The sequence below is a fragment of the Poromitra crassiceps genome, assembly GCF_964638095.1.
Source record: "Poromitra crassiceps genome assembly, chromosome: 9".
NCBI lineage: Eukaryota > Metazoa > Chordata > Actinopteri > Beryciformes > Melamphaidae > Poromitra > Poromitra crassiceps.
Window position 1 is genome coordinate 4,708,660 of NC_139630.1, and position 6,000 is coordinate 4,714,659.

At 46.1% G+C, this 6,000-nt stretch overlaps 1 protein-coding gene across 1 annotated transcript in view; it reads left to right on the forward strand.

Moving 5' to 3' along the window:
* The window catches only part of vta1 (vesicle (multivesicular body) trafficking 1), a 190,482-nt gene that overhangs the window by 148,915 nt on the left and 35,567 nt on the right, over positions 1-6,000 (forward strand). The window lies entirely within an intron of this gene.

Genomic DNA, 6,000 nt, shown 5'->3' on the forward strand with positions numbered 1-6,000 from the left:
TAACCGATATTAACATTGCTGTTATGGCCGATAACCGTTATTTACCGATGTCGATATGATCTGTATAAAACCACATTTTTATGATCATCACATTTTGTACATACTGAAAAACACTGAATTTGAAAAAGTTATGCATTTCTTTATTTGCAAAGCCTTTGGAAAAGCCCATAAATCATAGATTTACTGCATTATTTCATATCAATGTGAAGAATTTGGCTGATAATGATAACCGATATTAACATTGCAACATGTGACCGATACCGGTATGACCGATATATTAAAAAATGACTAACATCGGCCGATACCGATATGATTGCCGATATATCGTGCATCACTACATAATATGGTGCGAGGCCTAGCCTCATCCAGTTCAAAGTACTCCATAGGATCCATTTTAGTAAAGCTAGATTATCGAAGATTTATCCTAACTAGGGATGTCGATGGTTAACCGTTTACCGTTTAACCGCAGATAACTACTCACACACTCCTCTTTGATCGGTTAGGCATGTCGGTTAAACGGACAATTTGCATGTTAATTTGCATACAACAGTGTTGCCAATCTGGCAATTTTTTTCCCTACTTTGTGAGCAGCAATTTTATATATATAAGTATATTAAAACATGGCACAAGGGTTAATAAAGCTTGATTTAGCATGTTTTAAAAAGCCTGTTGTGGGACTATTTCATCCAGAAAGTTGACAAAGTATGATGTAAATTGTGCGATGCTGCTCGTGAGTGCCAGGCAGTGGAAACGTGCAGACTACAGACTTGGGATACCTGGCGACACGAACGCGATCCAATACAAATGAATGGGCAGCCAAGACCTTCTGTTGCCTCTCTCCTCATGGGACACAAAAACAAAACTTTCTCTCACCCATGCTTCTACTGACACACAAACACACACACACACACACACAGGCTGGCATTTAACCGTTTGTCCCTGCCGTCCAAGACAATGAAAGTACAGGTTGACGTTGGTGTTCATCCAATCACAGGGGGTGTTGTTGACAGGCAGGGCGTGTTTATCCAATCCCAGCGAGCTTGGGTTGATAGAGAATGTTATTGATTACGTGAGAGCCAAATGTTATCAGGGGGCAATATTGGCCCGAGTGTTTGGGAAAGACATGGAGGGAGGGAGGGAGAGAGGTGTGTGTGTGTGTGTGTGTGTGTGTGTGTGTGTGTGTGTGTGTGTGTGTGTGTGTGTGTGTGTGTGTGTGTGTGTGTGTGTGTGTGTGTGTGTGTGTGTGTGTGTGTGTGTGTGTGTGTGTGTGTGTGTGTGTGTGTGTGTGTGTGTGTGTGTGTGTGTGTGTGTGTGTGTGTGTGTGTGTGTGTGAGAGAGAGAGAGAGATTGGTCAGGCGTTATTGAATAGACCAAACTGAGATTTTTAGTGCAATTGAAAACATAGACATTTTAATAGTGTTTAAAAGCAAATCGCACCATACAATATATGTCAAGTTATCATAGGTTTGTTTTGTTCAGCTCCTGCCCAAACTTGAAATTGGCCTGGTCAACCATGAAGAATGCAATGGGACAACTCTTTTCCACTTTCCAACTTTTATTTTTCTTTGTTGGGGGAATGAATCAAGATGAATCTGTTTCAATCAGGTTGAAAACCTTCAAAACAAGCAGAAATATACAAGTTAAATTTATTCAATCAGAGAAAAATAATCCAAACAAACTTAAGCACTCCAATTGAATACTGCTTATCATTTCATTCATTTCATTTTTAAACTATTATTTCAATGACAAATCAAACATTTCTTATCATTATTAATTTCATTCATACAGTACCAGTAGCGTCTTCATGAGTTGAGTTGAATTGAGCTGAACAGTCCTCTCTTCTGTGTGGCTGTGTCTCTCTTGAAGTGCAGAGTGATTCCGCTGAGACACCTGCACACAGGTGATTTGACTGAGCTGATGAGTTGGTGTGATTGCTTGCTCTGGTGCGCTCACTCAGCTAATGAGTGGCCATTTTGCTGCTGCATTTTTGGAAGTGTAGTCTGCTGGTGCAGTGAGTGAGTTTAACTCAACACCTCCCACTTGAGCTCCTGGTTTTTCAAACCTAGTGAGGTCACACAAGTCCTCCACTCCTCTGTTGTTCTTCAGTGGGAATTAGAATGACAAGGCGTCTGACATCTCTATGGAGAATTGTGGCCGGGATTTTGTTTTTGAGCCTCTTGGTGTTTCCACGGTTTCCTCTTGTGGATGGCTCCTCCTTGTCGTTCGCCTTCTTGATAGGAACAGGATAGCTGGGAAAGGTCCTCACAAGCACATCTCTTACGATGCCTTTGCTGTCAGTGTTGACACCAACTACTCTGGCCAGCTTGTACTGTCCTCTCAGGGCATTTTGGTCAGCCAACCAGACCACATCTCCAACAGCAACATTTCGCTCTCTGGTGTGCCATTTGTTCCTTATAAACAGATTAGGACCAGCCAATTGGCTCCACCTCTTCCAGAATTTGCTGATCTCTGTTTGAATACTTTTAAGTCTTTTGTATGGGTAGTCATCAAACTGGAAGTCTCCAGGGTCTCCCTTTGGATTGGCACGTCCTAAAAGCAGAGAATTCGGGGTGATGTACTCTACACAGTCTTCCCTGCTTTGAGTTCTTGCATCAATGGGTCTCTCATTGGCAAGGTTGGCTGCCATGAAGAGAAAAGTTTGGAATTCTCCCCATGTGAAAACACCATCTCCACCAAGGTTGCTCAAGGCCCGCTTCACTATTCTGACAGCTGCCTCTGCAGCACCATTTCTATGGGGAGAGTCTGCAGGGTGGATCTTCCAAGACCATTCTGTTCCATGTTTGGCCGCTACGTCTTCAACTTCAGACTTGTCCAGTTGGTCAAGGAATTTGTAAAGCTTTTCCAGAGCAGGTTTGGCTCCCACAAAGTTAGTGCCAGGGTCTGACCAAAGTTTCCTGGGGTGTCCTCTGAGTGAAGTGAACCTTTGATAGGCCAGCAGGAAGCCTTCAGATGACTGGTCACTCACCACTTCAGTGTGTATGGCTCGGGAAGCCATGCAGCAGAAGACGATTCCCCATACTTTGAGTCTGGTTCTTTTCTTGACCTCATCTTTTACTTCATAAGGGCCGAACAGGTCCATGGTGGTGAATTCGAATGGTGCGGCTGCCGGCTGGGCCTGTTCGCTCTAGAGGTAGGTCAGCCATGATTTGTTGACACTGCTTTGCTTTGTTCTTCCTGCAATGCACACAGCTGTCAACTATTTTCTTGGCAATTCTCCGACCTTTTATCACCCAAGCTGTTTTCCTCATCCGGAGAAGGGTTCCTGCTACCCCCTCATGGTTAGCTTCATGGGATTCTTGTGCCAACAATGTAGACACCCATGCTTCAAACGGTAAGACTGGCACTGCAGTCTTATCTTCGTTGAACATCTGGATTCTGCCTCCACAAACTAGGAGTCCAGAGTTCACGTCTTTGTATACTGTCAATCTACTAAGAGTTGTGTCTGGAAAAGCTATACCTTCTTGAGCTGCGAGGAAGATCTCCTCAAGTGCATCTTCAAGCTCCCTGCCAGTCAACCCAGCCCGCTTGGGTGTTTCCTCCCACTTCGACCGCCTTGGGCTTGACCTCCTCCCCAGCCACTGCTTGGCAGCTCGACAAATCCAGGCCACAACTCTCACCAGTTTGGTCAGGCCACTGAATCTTGTTACCTCCACCAGATTTCCAACCCAGCTAGTGGGCTTCCTTCTTTGCAGAGTTGCTTTTACCTCTTGACAAGGACTTTCCTGAGTGGCCAGTAGGTCTTCTTTCTGCCGATTCATTCCAGCTTGAGATCTTGTTAATGCAGCTGAGAATGCCTTCTTTCGGAGTTTGTTCACACTCTCCCTGGCCTGGGCCGCAACTTGCCCAGCTGATTTTATAGGCCACTCCTCCACTGGCCACTTCAGGAACTCTGGTCCATTTTGCCATGTGGAATGTTCATTCACATCTTCTGGAGTGCCTCCTCTCGTTATGTCAGCTATGTTCAGCTCTCCACGGATCCACCACCAGTCTTGCACTGGTCCAGCCTTCTGGATTTCACCTACTCTGTTTGCAAAGAAGGTTTGGTACCCATAATTTTCTCTTTGAATGGCCCCCAGGACTGTTTGACTGTCCAGTAGATGGAACCATCTCTCGATCTTCATTCGAGCATGCTTTTCCACATACTTTATGATCCTGGCTGCAAAGACTGCGCCACAGATTTCCGCTTTTACAGCCTCTCCCTTTTGATCCAGGGGTGTCAGCTTGCCTTTTGATTCCACAAATCGAACTTCAATGCATTGACTTGTCTCCCACCTTAAGTACATCACAGCTCCATAGGTTTTGTCACTTCCATCTGAGAATGTGATGCCCCAAGGGTTTCCTTTCCAGTCAGCTGGTGTGAGGCTCCTGTGGAATTTCACCTGTCCAAGCTGCACATATTCTTCAAAAAGCTTTATGGCTTCTTCTCTGAGGCTTTCTGAGAGAGGTTGGTCCCAGGTTTCTTGGGTCAACTTGCCACCCCCTCCTTCTTGGAATGCTTTTCTAACAAGAATGGCTCCCTTCTGTTTGACCGGTGCAACTAGGCCAATTGGGTCGTACAGTCCAGCTACTTGACTTAAGAGAGCCCTCCTAGTCAGTGGGTCTGGTGTCTCAGTTCTCACCTCTTCTTCAAGAAGATCTTTGCCAACTCGCATCTTCTTCTTCCTTTTGGAAAAGTTCACTGAGGTTAGCATGTACAGCTTGTCTTCGTCCACCTGGTAGCCAATGCCCAGAGCTTTGTTGTCTCCTTCTCTCATTTGATTTGGAAGAATCAAGGTTTTCCCTCCCTCCTGTTTTAGGACATCTGGTTCAGTTCCTTTCCTCCCACTTTGCCCTGACCGGACCCATGGTTTGAGGAAGAAACCTCCAGCTTTCAAAATTTCTTCAACTCTTGCTGTGATGTTGTCAAGCCTATTCAGCTCATTGTGGGAGGTTAACAGGTCATCCACATAACTGTCCTCTTCAATGACTCTGCGTTCATCCTCCAAATGAACAAAGTTGGGCAGGCTAGCCGTTTCCCTCATAGCCAACTGAGCAATGCAACCAGCAGGTTTGTCCCCGATGTTGACTCTGGTGATTGCATATTCACTGATCTCCTCTTCTGGGCTGTCTCTCCAGAGGAATCTGTGCAGATGCATCTCTCGTTCCTCCAGCCATAGAGAGTTGTACATTTTCTTTATGTCTCCTAGAGCTGCATGCACACCTTCTCTGAACCTTAGAAGAACAGCTCTAATAGGGTTGAGAACATCTGGTCCCTTCAGAAGAAGATCATTCATGCTCACACCTTTGTATTTCTGGCTGCTATTCCAGACAATACGAACTGGTGTTGTCACTGAATGAGGGTTTGGCGCCACCAGGTGGCTTACGTACCACACTGGTCCGTCCCACTTGTCCTTGACTTCATTGGTGAGCTTTATGGCTGCGCCTCGTTCGACCATTTCATGGATCTGGGTTGCATATGCGACTTTCCAGTCTGGCTCCCTGCCTAGTTGCTTTTCCATCCTTAAGAAACAAGCCTGGACAGCATTTTTGTTGTTGGGGAGAGAGGCTGGATCTTCAGTCCAAGGATACTTTGCATCCCAGTGTGGAGATAGTGTGTGAGCATCCTCCTCCTTGTAGGTGAGGCCTCCTTTAATGATCTCAAACTCCCTCTCCTCTGCCAGGGTCATTTCTTTTCCTCCTGGTGGACAGTTTCCACATCGACATCCTCCACATCTTGGCTCACATGCAGCTCCGATGCTGTCCCAGTGCCACCACTCAAGGAACTCACGGTTACTGGCAGCTGTACATTTGGCCTGAGCCACATCCTCTCTCTGTAGCCGGGTTGCCTCGGTTGTTGGACCTGTGATTTCCTGATACCTGACAGCAGCTGTCCTCATGGAGCGAGCAAAGTGTGTCCTTGACTCGTATGCTGCCACCTCCACTTCTTCGAGCAAGTCAGGATGTGCTCCGCCCACTGTCTTCCCCAAAGGACTCTCCCAC